The 16,944-nt window shown below is 38.3% G+C and overlaps 1 non-coding gene across 1 annotated transcript; it reads right to left on the reverse strand.

The window, feature by feature from the left end:
• Nucleotides 1-16,509: 16,509 nt before the first annotated feature.
• LOC132650245 (small nucleolar RNA SNORA17) lies at nt 16,510-16,645 on the reverse strand. Its single transcript, XR_009588625.1, has one exon. It is a non-coding gene; the product is annotated as a small nucleolar RNA SNORA17 (small nucleolar RNA).
• Nucleotides 16,646-16,944: the final 299 nt, after the last annotated feature.

The following is a 16,944-nucleotide window of genomic DNA, read 5'->3' on the forward strand; positions in this document are numbered from 1 at the left end:
CTGGTTGTATTTGTCTTATACTCTTCAACTGTTCTTTCTTGGAAGTCTGCTCTTTTCTGAAAGAAAACAGAGAAGGAGTGGATTTGTGGAAAAGGGGAGGTGAGTGTGGGAGAGCTAGAAGGAATCATATGGAGTGAAATTGTGGTTGAGATTTATTGTATGTGAGAAAAATCTATTTTCAAAAATAAAATAAAGTAATAAAAAAATTCTTTTCCAGAAACGTTGATTGGACAATTGAGCATCCACATGCAAATAAAGTTAACCTCAGGGTGTGCATGTTAATTCTAGCTATTCAGGAAGCAGAGAATAATATTGACAGAATGTTCGTGCAGCACCACAGAGAGTTCTATACTTCACATAAAGGTACACAAGGCCAGGTTCCTCTGAGCTGTTGGATCTGCCCAATTCCCTCCTTTCACCATTTCCCAGACCCCAGCTCTACCTGAAATCCTAAAGACCATAAGCCATCAGTAATTAACAGGTGAGACCCTTTTACTATTCTCTTACTTGTCTGGGTTCCTCTTGGCAAATAAAACAGTGAGGTCTGCCCCATGCCTTTTGTATGCCATTTCCCAGGCCACAGATCTACCTGCAATTCTAGAGGTAGCAGCCATCTGAAACTACCAGAAGATGGCAGCCAGTAGGGACTACCGGAGGCAGAAAGCCATTAGATATCACCAGAGTTCTGCAGCCATCAGAGACTACCAGCTTGACCTGCAATCCCAGAAGCCTACTGCCTTCAGGGACCACCATGCCTGACAATACCAATGACAACCAGATAGCAAAAAAGCAAGAGTAAAAACACACTAAAAAAAAAAAAATCCCAAGGCAATATGACACTGCCTAAACCCAGTTATCCTACTAACGCAAGCCCTGGAGAACAAGAAAATGACCTTAAATCTAGTATTATGAAGATGGTAGAGGCTATTAGAGAAGAAAGGCAAATGGCGGGAACTAGAAAAGATCATCCTGAGTGAGCTATCCCAGTGGCAGAAAGCCACATATGGTATATACTATAGGATAATCATACTAAAATCTGTACACCTAAAGAACTAAGCAAGAAGAAAAACCTTAGATAAGGTACTCAACCTTCTTTTAGAAAGTTGAATGGGCTAGACACTGGAAGAAGGTGAAAATAAGATGAGGTGAAAAAGACAGGAGCCTAGCCCAGAGGGCCTCTGAAAGACTCTATCCAGAACAGTATAAAAGCAGATGCTGAGACTCATAACAAAAGTTTGGGCAGAGTACAAGGAATCTTATGAAAGAAGGGGGAGATAGAAAAACCTTGAAGGGTCTGGAGCTCCACAAAGAAAAAACAGAACCATAAAATCTAGGCCCAAAAGTCTTTTCTGGGACTGATACTCTAACCAAGGATCATTCATGAAGATAACCTGCAACCCCTGCACAGAGGTATGCAGTGGCAGCTCAGTCTCCACATGGGTTCCTTAATAAGGGGAGCAAAGGCTATCTCTGACATTAATTCAGTGGTTGTTTCTTTGATCACCTTTCCCTGAGAGGGGAGCATCCTGACCAGGCCACATAGAAAGACAACGAAAGACAGTCCTGATGAGAACTGATTGGCTAAGGTCAGATGGAAGAGATAGAGGTCCTTCACTATCAGTGAACTGGGGAAGGGGCATAGGAGAAGATGAGGGAGGAAGGGAAGGCAGGATTGTGTGGGAACGAGGGTGGAGCTATAGCTGGGATACAAAATGAATAAATTGTAATAAATAAAAATTATATTTAAAAATAAATTCTCGGGGGGGCTGGTGAGATGGCTCAGAGGTTAAGAGCTCTGTCTGCCCTTCCCAGTGGTCCTGAGTTCAATTCCCAGCAACCACACGGTGGCTCACAATGATCTATAATGAAATCTAATGCCCTCTTCTGTCATGCTGATGTAATGAAGATAGAGTACTCCTTTATTTAAAAAAAAAAGTAAATAAATAAATAATTAAAAATGAATTCTCAAAGAAATACAGAAAAATACAAACAGCCAGTGGAAATGAATAAATCCATTAGAGAGATACAGAAAAATATAAGCAAACAGAAAAAAATTAATAATATTGTACAAGACCTGAAATTGGAAATAGAAGTAATAAAGAAAACCCAAACTGTTGTAATCCTGGAGATGGAAAACCTAGAAAAGAGAGCAGGAATTACACACACAAACATCACCAACAGAATATAAGAAATGGAAGAAAGAATATCAGAAGGAGAAGATAATATAGAAGAAATTGATACATTGGTTAAAGAAAATGCTAAATTGAAAATGTTTCTAACACAAAACATCCAGGAAATTTGACACACTATGAAAAGAACAATCTAAGAATAAGAGAGATGGAAGAAGGAGAGGATTCCTAGCTCAAATGCCCAGAAAATATCTTCAACAAAATCATAGAAGAAAATTTCCCTAACCTAAGGAAAGTGATGCCTATAAACCTACAATAAACTTAAAGAACATTAAATATACTAGATCAAAAAAGAAAATCCTCCTGCGACATAACAATCAAAAGACTAAATGTATAGAACAAAGAAAGAATACTAAAAGTCTCAAGGTATAAAGACCATTAACATATAAAAGCAGATCTAGTAAAGTTACACCCAACCTCTAAATAGAGATTTTAAATGCTAGAGAGGCTTGGGCAGATATCATGTAGATCCTAAGAGACCACATATGCCAACCCAGACTACTATATCTAGTAAAACTTCAAATCACCATAGACTAAGAAAAGAAGACATTCCATGACAAAACCAAATTACACAAACTCTTTTTACAAACCCAGCCCTATGCAGGACATTAGAAAAAAAAAATATTCCAACATAAGGAAGGTAACAATGCCCAAGAAAACACAAGAAATAAATTCTTTCACACAAGGAAAACCAAAAGAATGGAATCATACATATGCACACTACCACCACCACTGTAAAACTATAGGAATCAATAATCATTGGGCATTAATATCTTTTAGTATCAATGGATTCAGTTCCCAGATGTGTAAACAGGACCTATCATTCTGTTTACACATGAAACACACCTCAGCATCAAAACTAGACAATACCTCTGAGTAAAGGGCTGGAGAAAAGTTTTCCAAGCAAACACACCAAAGAAACAAGCAGGAATAGTCATTAAAATATCTAATAAAATAGACTTTCACTCAAAAGTAATCAAAAGAGATGAGGAAGGACACGTCATACTCATCAAAGGAATAATCCACCAATATAACATCTCAATTCTGGGCATCTGTGCCCCATATACGAGAACACACATTTTTAAAAGAAACATTACTAAAAGCTTAAACCACAGATTGAGAAGAAGTGGAGTTGGAGCTTCACTCAGAATATAAAGTGAATACATAAATTAATTAAAGAGCAAAAAAGATAAGGTTAACAACCTAAATAGTCATATAACCCCTAAGAAAATAGAAGCAGTTGTTATAAGTCTCACAACCAAAAAAAAAAAAAAAAAAATTGCCAAATGGTTTTAGCACAGAATTCTCTCAGACTTTCAAAGAAGAGCTAATACCAATACTCCTCAACATATTCCACAAAATAAAAGCAGAAGGAATTTTACCAAACTCATTCTATGAATTTACAGTCACCATGATACCTATGCCACACAAAGACTCAACCAAGAAAGTCTATTTCAGATGATATTCCTCATGAACATTGATGCAAAATTACTCGAGAAAATTCTTGCAAACTGAATCCAAGAATTCATCAAAAATATCATCAACCATGATCAAGTAGGCTTCATCCCTCGGATGCAGGGATTGTTCAACATATAAAAATCCATCAGTGCATTCCACCATAGAAAAAAACTGAAAGAATAATAAAAGTCCATATGAACCTCTCATTAGATGCTGAAAAGGCCTTGGAATAATCCAACACCACTTCATATAAAAGCCTTGGAAACATCAGGGATACAAGATACATTCCTAAAAATAATAAAAAGCAATATACAGTAAGGGGATAGTTAACATCAAATTGAATGGAGAGAAACTTAAAGGAATTCCACTAAAACCAGGGAGAAGACAAGGATCCCCACTCTCTCCATATCTCATCAATAGAGTATTTGAAGTTCTAGCTCATGCAATAAGATAAGGAGATCATGGAGATACAAAAACAGAGGTGATCAAGGCAGTACAAATTGGAAAGGAAGAAATCACAGCATTTCTATTCTCAGATATCATGTTCATATTATAGTATTCTTAAGTGACTCCCAAAACTCTAATATGGGACTCTTACGACTGATAAACACCTTTAGCAAGATGCATGGCTATAAAATTAATGAAAAATCAAACAATAGTCCTCCTCTATACAAAAATAAATGGGCTAAGAAAGATATTAGGGGAAATAAACACTTCACAATAGTCAAAAACAGTATAAATTATCTTGGTGTAAAACTAACCAAACAAGTGAAAGACTCATGACAAGAAATTTAAGTCCTTGAAGAAAGAAATTAATGATTTTAGAGGAGGGAAAGAACTCCCATTCTCATGGATTGGTAGTTTTAACATAGTACAAAAGGTCACCTTACTAAAAGAAATGTATAAATTCAATGTAATTCCTATCAAAATTCCAACACAATTATTTACAGACCTTGAAAGAACAATCCTCAACTTTGTTTGGAAAAACTAAAAAACTAGGATAGCTAACATAATTCTGTACAATAAAAGAACATCAGGATGTATTACCATCTCTGATTTCCGCTTGTACTACAAAGCAATAGTAATAAATACCTCTTGGTATTAGCATAGGAATAGACAGATTGATCAAGGAAATTGAATTGAAGACCCAGAGATAAACCATTACATCTACAGGCACTTGAGTTTTGACAAAGAAGTTGAAATCATACAATAGAAAAAAAATATCTTCAACAAATGGTGTTGGTCTAACTGGATGTCTGCATGTAGAAGTATGCAAATAGATCCATATTTATCACAGTGAAAAATTCAAGTTTAATTGGATCAAAGATCTCAACATAAAACTGGACACATTAATTAAAGAAAAAGTGGGGAATACCCTTGAACTCATTAGTACAGGAGACAACTTCATAAATAGAACATAAACAGTTTAGGCTCTAAGAGTAACAACTAATAAATGGGACCCCAGCAAGAACTCCAAGATGGTGATGACCAGTGCACACCTTCTCTGAAGGGCAGAAGATCTGAAACTCCAAAACTGGTGAGTGAATGGGCAGGTGAAGCCAGAACATTGACTTTGAGGCTTCCCAGGCTAGAGGGGACAAACTGTGAGCTGAGACAGATTGGATCTAGACTTCCCGTGGATGCTTCAGGGTTCTGAGAGTGGCAAACAATAGAACCCCTGCATTTTCAGCTGAACTTTACCTTGCTCCCCTTGTCCAGATGGTGCAGCAGCAGCAGGGAGTGCATAACCCCAGGTAAGGGACATCTCTTTACTCTAGTGGCCAATCAGGGAACACAAATGTGAGAGTAGAAAACTCTGGGCTCTCTGAGATTAATACATACATCTGTGAGTTAATTCCTGGACCCTCTATGCTATCCACACATTCCTGCAAGTGAGTGCTTTTTCAACACAATGCTACAGAGCTCCTGATCAGGGTACCTTTACATTAGCAGCCACACATTGGATTCTAAACAACACCCAGACAACATAGGGATCTCTGAGACAACTTTTTCAACATTGATGCCCCTGTCTCACACTGGAGTCCAGCCAAACAATCCCTGCAAACAAGATATTGCAGCTTAGGCTGATCTGAGCACTTGGAGCATAATACTGAGACAGGCCCATGAGCCACTGAGACATTCGTGGCACCTGCACGAATGTTCATGTGAACAGCAAATGGCACCTGCACCACAATCTGCTCTTCTGCTCCTCCCTTAAACTTCACCCTTATAGGCAGGCACACCTACACACATACTTCTGCACTTACACATTTGCTCACTTGTGCACATGGACTGCAACCTTCCTGCAATAGCTGTATCTGAAACACCAAAACCACTCTCAAAAAAGTTGACGTCTCTCATATTCCTGAAGAATACTCCAGAATCCCGAGAAATAGTGACTCAGTCTAAAGAACAGGCTCCAAGAACAAACAGCAAAGGCTAGAGGCTGGCATAAGAAATCATTCAACAAAAATTATGACACCATGGCTTCATCAGCAACTTCCAAAATCAATGGATATTTTAATTCATCAAAAACACAGTAAAATGATTTTAAAGCTGTGCTTATTGAGTTATGAGAGGCACAGAAAGAGGAAAGGAACAAAGCCCTCAAAAAATAAAGACAAATATAACCACAAAAATAGAGGGATATAAAGAGGAAATGAATAAAAAGAGATGTCATTGGGAAAGACAGACATCCACATTCAAAAAAATGAAGGAAATGGTGCAAGACATGAAAACAGAATTAGACTCTATAAAGAAAACACAAAGAAAACTGGAGCTGGAGAACTTAGAGAAAAGATCAGGAACCACAAAGGTAAGCACCACCAACAGAATACAAGAGGTAGAAAAGAGATTCTCAGGCTCTGAAGATATTTTTTTTTTTTTTTGCAGAAATTTATACATCTCTCAAAGAAAAAAAGAAATTCGGAAAAGTCCCAAACACAAAACATCCAAGAAATCAAGGATGACATGAAAAGATAAAAATCTAAGAATAATTGGAATAGACTAAAAATAAGATTCCATACACCAAGGTCAAGAAAATATTGTCAAGAAAAATTTCCCAACTTAAAGAAAGAGATGCTGTTAAACATACAAAAGGCTTACAGAACACCAAATAGACTAAACCAGAAAAGAAACTCTTCACGTCACATAATAGTCAAAACATTAAATGTACAGAACAAAGAAAACATATTAAAGGCAGCAAGTGAAAAAGGCCAAGTAACATAAAAGGTAGACCTCTCAGAATTACACCAGTCTTCTTAATAAAAACCATGAAAGCCAGAAGGGCCTACACAATGTCATGCAGATTCTAAGAGACCACAGATGTCAATCCAGATTACCCAGCAACTTGAAATCAACATAGATGGAGAAAACAAAATATTACATGACAAAATTAAACTTAAACAGTATCAACACAGCAACACAAACCTAACAAAGATAATGGAAGAAAAGCAATCTAACAAAATCAACTACAGCCAACAAAATATAGATAAATTCACATCAAAAATCCAAACAAAACAAGCACACAAACATACTATTACCACAAAGTCCACAATGAAAGGAACTAACATTCATTAGTCACTGTTATCTATCAACATCAATAGACTCAACTCTAGTAAAAAGACAGAGACTAACACAATGGTTGTGGAAACAGGATCCAACATTCTGTTGCATTCAAGAAACACACATCTGCAGCAAAGATAGAGACTACCTCAATGTAAAGGGCTGGAAAAGGGTATTTCAAGCAAATGAACCCAGAAAACAAGCTGAAGTAGCTATCCCAATATCTAGTAAAAAAGACTTTCAACTATAATTAATCAGAGAAGATGAGGAGGGTCACTTCATTCTCGTCAAAGGAAAAATCTACCTCAAGGACATCACAATCCTGAATATCCATGCCCAAAATACAAGAGCACCCACATTCATGAGCGAAAAATTATTAAAGCTCAAATCACACCTTAACAGTGAGAGACTTCAACACTCCACTCTGGCCAAGGGACAGGTCATCAACACAGAAGGGAAATAATAACACAGAGGTCCTAAATCAAAAGGACCTAATAGGTATCTACAGAACCTTTCAGCCAAACGCAAAATAGTATTCCTTCTTCTCCACCCCCGTGGAAATTTCTCTAAAATTGACCATATAGTCAGACACAAAGCACGCCTGAACAGATACAAGATTGAAACAATCCCTTTTATACTATCAGAGTAACATGACTTAAAACTAGACCTCACCAACAACAGAAATAACAAAAAGCCTACATATGCTTAGAAACTAAACAACTCTCTACTCAACAAAATCAGGATCAGGGAAGAAATAAAAAAAAGAAATTAGAGACTTCCTAAAATTCAATGAAAACGATGGCACAACTTACCCAAACATTTATGGAACAAAATGAAAGCAATGTTAAGAGGAAAGTTCATAGCACTAAGTGCTTCCAGAAAGAAGTAAAAGACATCCCATACAAACAACTTAATGGCACACCTAAAATCCCCAGGGAAAAAGAAAGCAGACACACACAAAGGATTAGACAATTGGAAATAATCAAACTCAGGGCTGAAATCAATAAATTAACAATTCAAAGAATCAATGAAACCAAGAGCTTGTTCTTTGAGAAAATGAACAAGATAGACAAACCATTAGCCAAACTAACTAAAAGGCAGAGGAAAACTATCTAAATGAGAAAAATCAGGAACAAAAAGGTGGATATAACTACAGACACTAAGGTAATTCAAATTATCGTTAGGTCTTACTTCAAAAGCATATATGTTACAAAACTGAAAAATCTAAATGAAGTGAACATTTTTTTGATAGATTCAATTTGCCAAACCTAAACCAAAATCAGGTAAATAGATTAAACCTTCTTATATCCCCCAAGGATGTAGAAGAATTGATCAAAGGTCTCCCTGCCAAAAAAAAAAAAAAAGACCAGGGCCTGATGGTTTCAGCACAGAATTCTACCACAACTTCAAAGAACTGACATCAATAATCTTCAAACTTTTCCACAAAATAGAAACAGAAGTAACATTACCAAACTCCTTCTATGAGGCCATAGTAACCTTGGTAACTAAAAGACCCAACAAAAAAGTGGATTTTCTGACCTATCTCTCTTATGAACATTGATAAAAAAATATTCAATAAAGTAACACATAAAAGATATCACCCACCATGACCAAGTAGGTTTCCTCCCAGGCATGGAGGGGTGATACAAGATACAGAAATCAATGAATGTAATCCAGCACATAAACAAACAAAAGGAAAATATATAAACCACACGATAATCTTAGATGCCGACAAAAAGAAAAAACAAAAAAGGATTTGACAAAATCCAACACCCATTTATGTTTAAAGTTTTGGAGATATCAGGGATAAAAGCCACATACAGAAACATAGTAAAGGTAATATACAACAAGCCTATAGGCAACAGCAAACTAAATGGATAGAAACTTAAATAAATCCCACTGAAATCATGGAAAAGGCAAGGCTTCCCACTCTCTCCATATTTCTCCAAAATAGTATTTACAGTCCTAGGTAGAACAATTACACAACTAAAGGAGATCAAGGAAATACACATTGGAAAGGAAGAGTCAAAATATCACTATTCACAGATATGATAGTATACATGAGTGACACCAAAAATTCTACCAGAGAACAACTTATGCTGATAAACACCTTCAGAAAAGTGGCTGGACACAAAATTAACTAAAAAAAAAAAAAATAGTGACCCACCTGTATACAAAGACAAAAGGACTGAGAAAGAAATTAGGGAAACTACACCTTTCACAATAGCCACTAATAAGAAAAAATACCTTAGTGTGACTCTAACCAATCATCTGAAAGATCTGTATGAAAAAATACTTCAAGTCTCTTAAGAAAGAAATTGAATATGACATCAGAATATGGAAATATCTCCCATGCTCATGGATTGGTAGTATTAACGTAGTGAAAATGGCATTCTACCAAAAGCAAACTACAGATTCAATGCATTTCCCAGCAAAATATTAACACAATTCTTATAGACCTTGAAAGAACAATTCTCATTTTCATATGGGAGAAAAAGCCCAGAATTGCTAAAACAATCCTGTACAATAACAGATTTTCTGGAGGTATCTCCATCCCTGATCTCATGATGTTCCCCTATAGAGCAACAATAATAAAAACTGCATGGTAATGGTACTGGCATAGAAAGAGAATGGTGAATCGATGGAATTGAATAGAAGAGACAGAAATAATCCCACACAATTATGGATAGTTTATTTTTGACAAAGAAGGCAAAAACAATACAATGGAAAAAAGATAGCATCTTCAACAAATGTTGCTCAATGTCTACATGTAGCAAAATGCAAATAGATCCATATTCATCACCTTACACAAAACTAAATTCCAAGTGGATCAAAGATCTCGACATAAAGCCAGACAAACTAAATTTATTAGAAGAAAATTGGGGCAGAGCCTTGATTTCATTGGACAGGAGACACCTTACTGAACAGAACACCAACAGCACAGGCTCTAAGATCAACAATCAATAAACAATCAATCATGAAACTGAAAAGCTTCTGTAAAGCAAAACACACTGTTGTCAGAACAAAATGACAACTTACAGACTGGGAAAGGATCTTCACCAACCCTATATCTGACAGAGGGCTAATATCCAGAATATTTAAAGGACTTAAGAAGTTAAAAACCAACAAAACAAATATTCCAATTAAAAAATGGAGTACAGAGCTAAACAGAGAATTCTCAATAGAGGAATATCAAATGACAGAGAAATGATCAACATCCTTAGTCAACAGGGAGATTCAAATAAAAACAATTGTGAGATTTCACCTTACATCCATCATAATGGCTATTACTCCTCTGACAACACATGCTGGAAAGAATGTGGAGAAAGGGGAATCCTCCTCCATTGCTGGTGGAAATATAAACTTTTACAACCACTTTGGAAAACAATCTGGTGCTTTCTCAAAAAATTAGGAATAGTTCTACCTCATGATCCAGCTATACCACTCTGAGGCATATATCCGAAGTATGTTCAACTACACAAGAAGGACATGTACACAACCAATTTTGTAGCAGCTCTATTTGTAATAGCTAGAAGCTGCAAATGAACTAGATGTCTGTCAGTTGAGGAATGGATACAAAAATTGTGATTCATTTACACAATGGAATAGTACTCAGCAATTAAAAACAAGTAAATTGTGAAATTTTCTGGCAAATGTTGGGAAGTAGAAAAGATCATCTTGAGTGAGGAAACCCAGAAGTAGAAAGACACACATGGTATATACTCATTCACAAGTGGATATTAGACATATAATATAGGATAAACATACTAAAATCTATATCCTTTAGAAACTAAACAATAAAGATGAGCCTAGGGATGATGCTCCATCCTTATTCAGAAGGACAAACACAATGAACATTGGAATCAGGCGAAGATATGGAACAGGACAAGTGCCTACCACAGAAAGCCTCTAAAAGACTCTACTGATCATGGTATCAAAGCAAAAGCTGATAATCTTAGCCAAACTTTGGGCATATGGCATGGAACTTTATGAAACATTGAGGAGACAGAAAGACCTGGCAGGGACAAGATTTCCAAAAGGAGACAAATAGAACCATAAAAACTGAGCCCTGGAGCTCTGAACGGGCTGATATCCCAACCAAGGACCATGCATTGAGAGGACCTAAAACCCCTGCTCAGATATAACCCATAGACTTAGTCTCCAAGTGGGTTCCCTTGTAAGGGGATCAAGGGCTTTCTCTGGAATGAACTCAGTGGCAGGTTCTCTGAACACCTTGCCCTGTGTGAGTGTGTGTGTGGGGGGAGGTTGCAGCCTTGCCAGGCCACAGATAGGGAAAAGATCTTCACCAACCATACATCGAACATAGGGCTAGGATTCAAAAAAAAGAACTAAAGAAACTTGTTTCCAACCCACCCAGCAATTAATCCATTTAAAAATTGGGTACAAATAAAAAGAGAATTCTTTACAGAAAGGCTGAGAAGGATTTAAAAAATATTCAACATCTTTAGCCATCAGTGAGATGGAAATCAAAACCAAATCTGTAAAAATTGCTAAGATCTAAAACTAACTCAATGACACCACATATTGGAGGGCATGTAGGGCAAGGGAACACTCCTCCATTGGTGGTGAAAGTGAAAACATGAACAACAACTCTGGAAGTTAATCAGGTGTTTTCTAAAAAAAAATGGGAATATTTTTAAGACTCACTCCTGCATATATACCCATATACCCAAAAGATGCTCCAACATTCCATAAAAATTCTTGCTCATCTATGTTCTTAAAAGCTTTATCTTTATTAGCCAGAAATTGAAGCAACCTAGATGTTCCTCAACTGAAGAATGGATAAATAGCATGTGGTACATTTATACAATGTAATATTACTCATCTATTTAAAACAAGTAAATCATGCATGTTGCAGGCAAATGAACAGAACTAGAAAATATCATCCTGAGTGAGGTAATCCGGACCCAGAAATACACATATGGTATGTCCCTACTTATAAGTTGATACTATCCAGATAGTACAGGATAATCATTTTACAATCCAGAGACTCAAAGACACTAAAAAACAAGGGGTGGAGGCAAGGGAGGATTCTTGAATTTCCCTCAGAAGGAGAAATAAAATGGACATAGGAAAAAAGAGATAAAGAGAGAGAACTGGGTCTGAGAGAGACTGAGAAGGGGAACAAGGGTGTGCGTCAGATAGGGGGAGAGTGTGTGAATGGTGAGAGAGCTGGAAGAAAGAAAGGAAATGCACTGGAGGGGCATCTCTGAGACAAGCTGGAGACCTGTGACAGGGTAGCTTCCTGGAAGGACATGGGCATGACTAGCTGAAACTCCTAGCTACAATGGATAAAGAGACTAAAATGATCAACTCCCATAGCCAGGAAGCACTTCTTTTGGAAGGAGGGGGATACCAACCTATCCACAAAACATTTTACCCAAAACTTAACCTGCAAACAAAGTATGCATGAATAGAGATAGAAAACAGACTGAAAAAAAAAAGCCAAACAATTACTGGTTCAACTTGAGACCCACTCCATGAAAGAGAGACAACCCCTGACACTATTAATGAAACTCTGCTCTACTTGCAGACAGGAGACTAGCATAACTGACCTCTTAGAGGCCCCAACCAGCATTAGATAAAAATAGATGCTAAGACCCACAGCCAAAGATTAGGTGGTGCTCAGGGAGTCTTGTGGAAGAGTTAGAGAAAGGATTAGAGGGACCTTGAGGGGACAAGAACTCCACAAGAAGACCAACAAGTCAACTAATCAAGGACCATGGAGTCTCACAGAGACCGAAAGACCAACCAAAGAGCATTCATTGACTGGATCTAGGTCTCCTACACATATGTAGCTGAAAATGGTATTCATGAGATTCATTAATATTCTTGATATTCATGAGTGTACCCTAGCAATTAGAGAAGGGACTGTCTCAGCATGGACTCTGTTGCTTGCTTTTGGATCGCTTTCCCAAAGCTGGGCTCCCTTGCTGATCCTCAGTGGAAGAGGATGCATTTAATCTTGATGTAACTTGATGTGCTGGGGAGGGATGGGAAGGAGGAGGGATAGGGCTTTTCTGAGGAGAAGGTGGGGGAGTGAGAAGAGGATGGCTTGGCAGGACTGAGATGAGAGGGGATAGGGGCCTGTGATAAGGACGTAAAATGAATAAATTTTAAAAAATTAAAAAGCTAGACTAGGACATTTGCAGAAAAAATAACTTGGCCAACTCTATAATTGATGTAGTGAGCCTCACTTCAGGCTTTTGATCATGAAAGTTGTTACAAAAAATTATAATAATTTATGCTGTTGAAATATATGTATATTAGTTACAGGAGCTATAGGAAAATTAGAATATACTCCAAAGGACCCAGTTATGTTGTATTAATTCAATGAATTGCATTCAATTTTCTTATGGTCTTTAATCAGAAAATTTGTCAAATGCACTATTTTTAAATGGATTATAAAGTACCCAAGGTGTAATTATAGATATTGTTTTATTTTAGGATGTTTCTCTGTCTTTGGAATTAAATTCACCCAATCTTACTTGATTTGATGTCTCTGACATTTGGAAATAAATGATTTTTGAAATGATTCTGGCTGTAGTACTTGCTATTTCAGGGCCATTGACCAAACATTAACTCTGTTAACTTGCTTAGTATTAGAAGTTTTAGGGAAGTTTCTAAAGGCTTTTATTTTATACTCTGAAACAGCATTTCTTAAGAGGATAGAGGAAATTTAATAAAATAATGAAAAAAATAGATTTTCTTTTCTTTTTCCTTTTTTAATTTTAATTTTTATAAATTACACTTTATTCACTTTGTATCCCCCGTAAGCCCCTCCCTCCTCCCTTACCGAACCCACCCTCTCACCCCCTCCTTTATGCATGCCCCTCCCCAAGTCCATTGATAGGGGAGGTCCTCCTCTCCTTCTTTCTGATCTTAGTCTATCAGATCTCATCAGGAGTGGCTGTATTGTCATCTTCTGAGGCCTGGTAAGGCTACTCCCCCCTCAGGGAGAGGTGATCAAAGAGCGGACCAAGGAAGAATTTGTTGTTTTTTGTTATTTGTGAATTTCACATCATGTACCATAATCACATTTATCTCCCTTTCCTCTTAAATCCACTACCCACCTTTGCAACCTCTTGCTAAACAGAGAAAAAAAAATCTCATTCTCGAAGCTGTAGTGTTTAACAGTGTATCCCACAGTATACCTGTTTACCATACTTCTTTGCTTGCAAATACTCATTGTAACTACTTGTTGGTCTGGTTTAAGGCCTCTGGCTTTTGCTATTCTATCAATACTAGAATTTCACTGGGATTCCTCTCAGATATTCTGTTGTTCCCTTGTGTCATGAGTTCCTGCAGTTTTGGATCTGTAGGACCTAGCCCTTTTCAAAGCCCTGGATATGAGCAGGAGAATTATGTGAACTGGTGAGTCCACTGGATCTCCTGTTCCCATGCCCTTGGGGCTTGCTCTCCAGCAACCCCACTACCAGGGCCAGCTCTTCTCTGCTACTCAGAGGAGGTGCAGGGCCTGCCAGTGAAGTACATGGACTGTTCTCTCAATCTCATTATCATGAAGCCAGCACTCTTGCCTACCATAGATGGCTAGGGATAAGGGACTAGAGGATGGAGTCTCTTCCTCATACATGCCATGGCCCAGCAGACAAGAAGTATGAGAGTCTCTCCCACATTAATATTCCTGGGGCTTATTTACCTTCAACTTCCTCATCTAGGGCCATCTCTACTGTGTTGCCCAGATGAGGTGCAGGACCTGATCTCCCAAGTGCTGCAGCAGGTGAGGCTTACGGCCAGCTCTTCTGTTCTGATGACCACAGGTGCCAACTCTTCTCCCTGCCATGTGTCATTAAGGGGCAAAAACTAGGGGCATCTTTTCCTTGTCTGTGTCATCATACAACAAATTATGAGGCCAGCTCTCTCATGCTCACAACCTTAGGGCTGGTTCACCCACACCCTTGCCATTCTGTTCAGCTCTACGGTGCTGCCCAGATGAGGAGCAGGGACTGGTATTATGAGTGTTGCAGCAGGTGAGGGGTAGGAACAGCTCTCCTGCTCTCAGGACACAGTCAGTGCCAACTCTCCCAACTGCTTCTGGATGGGAGGGAAAAAAGGGGATCTCTCCCTCACTGAAACCACTGTACCTGCAATTCCCACATCTAGAGATATGCTTTCCAGGTAAGGTACAGGGTGTGTTCTCCCAAATGCTGCAAAAGGTAAGTGGCAGGACCAATGTTCCTGATCTCATGACCTTAGGTTGCAAGAGACCCCAACCATCAGGATCAGCTCTACTGTTCTTCCAGGGTAAGGTTGTAGGATCTGCTCTTTTAAGTTCTGTAACTGATAAGGAATAAAGCCAGCTCTCCTCCCTAACACAAATGGTGAGGGGTAAGAGGAGAGAAGAGTATCTCTCTTCCTTTGTCCATGAAACCACATGGGAGATGAGTGGTAAGGTCAGCTCTTCCATAGTAGGATCCTTGAGGCTGGCTCATTGTCAACTCCTGCATTGTGCAGGGTGGCTTCCTGCAGCTGAGTCAGGCATAGTTTGAGAGTTTATGCTCTCATTCACCCAGGATCAGTTCTCTCAGGATGCCCAGGTAAAGGGCAGAATAAGTTCTGAACAGCCTTCAGATAACTATATGTCCCAGGAATGGCTGCCTGATCTTTGGTGGTAACAGACCCATGCTACTACAGGACTATTGAACCAGAAGTGTTCCCCTAGTGGCCGCAGAGGCCAGAACCCCACCATGGTAGCAGGTGGCATCACTGGCTGCTCACATCAGGCTGTTCCTCAGTGTCCCCAAGTATCCAGCTCTCCTCTTTATTGTACCCACATGCTTAAGTTTATCTTTCTCTTTCGTTTCTCCAGCACGTACTTGCTCTTCCTAGTGTCACCCATGATCTCCAAGTGTCTTAGGTAATCTGAGGTGTTGTCTCAAAAGTGCTATATTCTTCTTGTGCATTATGGCACTGGGCAGGGATCATCTCAGCATGGTCTGTTCCTTCAGGTCTGCATGGTGCCAGACTGGTGCTCATCCAAGGCTAGGTCCCTGTCCAGACCCAATTGTGCCTGTCTGGTAATCATCTTGCGTTCACTCTTCACCTGGCCAGTCAGAATGGACATTTGTAATGATCATTTGTCTTGAGTACAGTCCAGCCCCAGGAGGTGGGGTTCTTCCAGTGTCAGGCTTGCTCATCATCCTGAGAGCACATCCAGGTCTTCATATTTCAGGGCTGCTGGTTATCTCAGGCTAGATACTTGATTGAGCCTACTGGTGTCAAACTGGTGGTCATTTTAGGCTTGCTTTTTTCAGGAAATGTTAGGCTACTAAACATTCAGATGTTCATAGATTAGAACACTGAGCACAGAATAGTCTCTCTCCACTCTCCCATTTGCTGATGCACATGTGACACAACAGCTACACCTACAACGCAACTACGGCAAGGGGAAAACATTGCTAATATCAAGGGGACATTGATTTTTAAACTGATTTTCAGTACATCAACAAGGAGAGTAAAATAATCCTTAACAAAAATGTTACTTAAAATTATAAAAATGATAATTAGATGATCTTTTATGCTTCTAAAGAGTATGAATCATAACTAACAAAACTATGAAATAAACTACAACTGAAAATTACCAAAATTCCAAGGACAAATATTAAATCTAGAGGAAAACTAGCTTAGAACTCAAGGAAAGAATAGATGTCCCCAAATAAAGACACACACACACACAAAAGAATTAATGTCT

The sequence above is a fragment of the Meriones unguiculatus genome, chromosome X, assembly GCF_030254825.1.
Source record: "Meriones unguiculatus strain TT.TT164.6M chromosome X, Bangor_MerUng_6.1, whole genome shotgun sequence".
NCBI classification, from domain to species: domain Eukaryota; kingdom Metazoa; phylum Chordata; class Mammalia; order Rodentia; family Muridae; genus Meriones; species Meriones unguiculatus.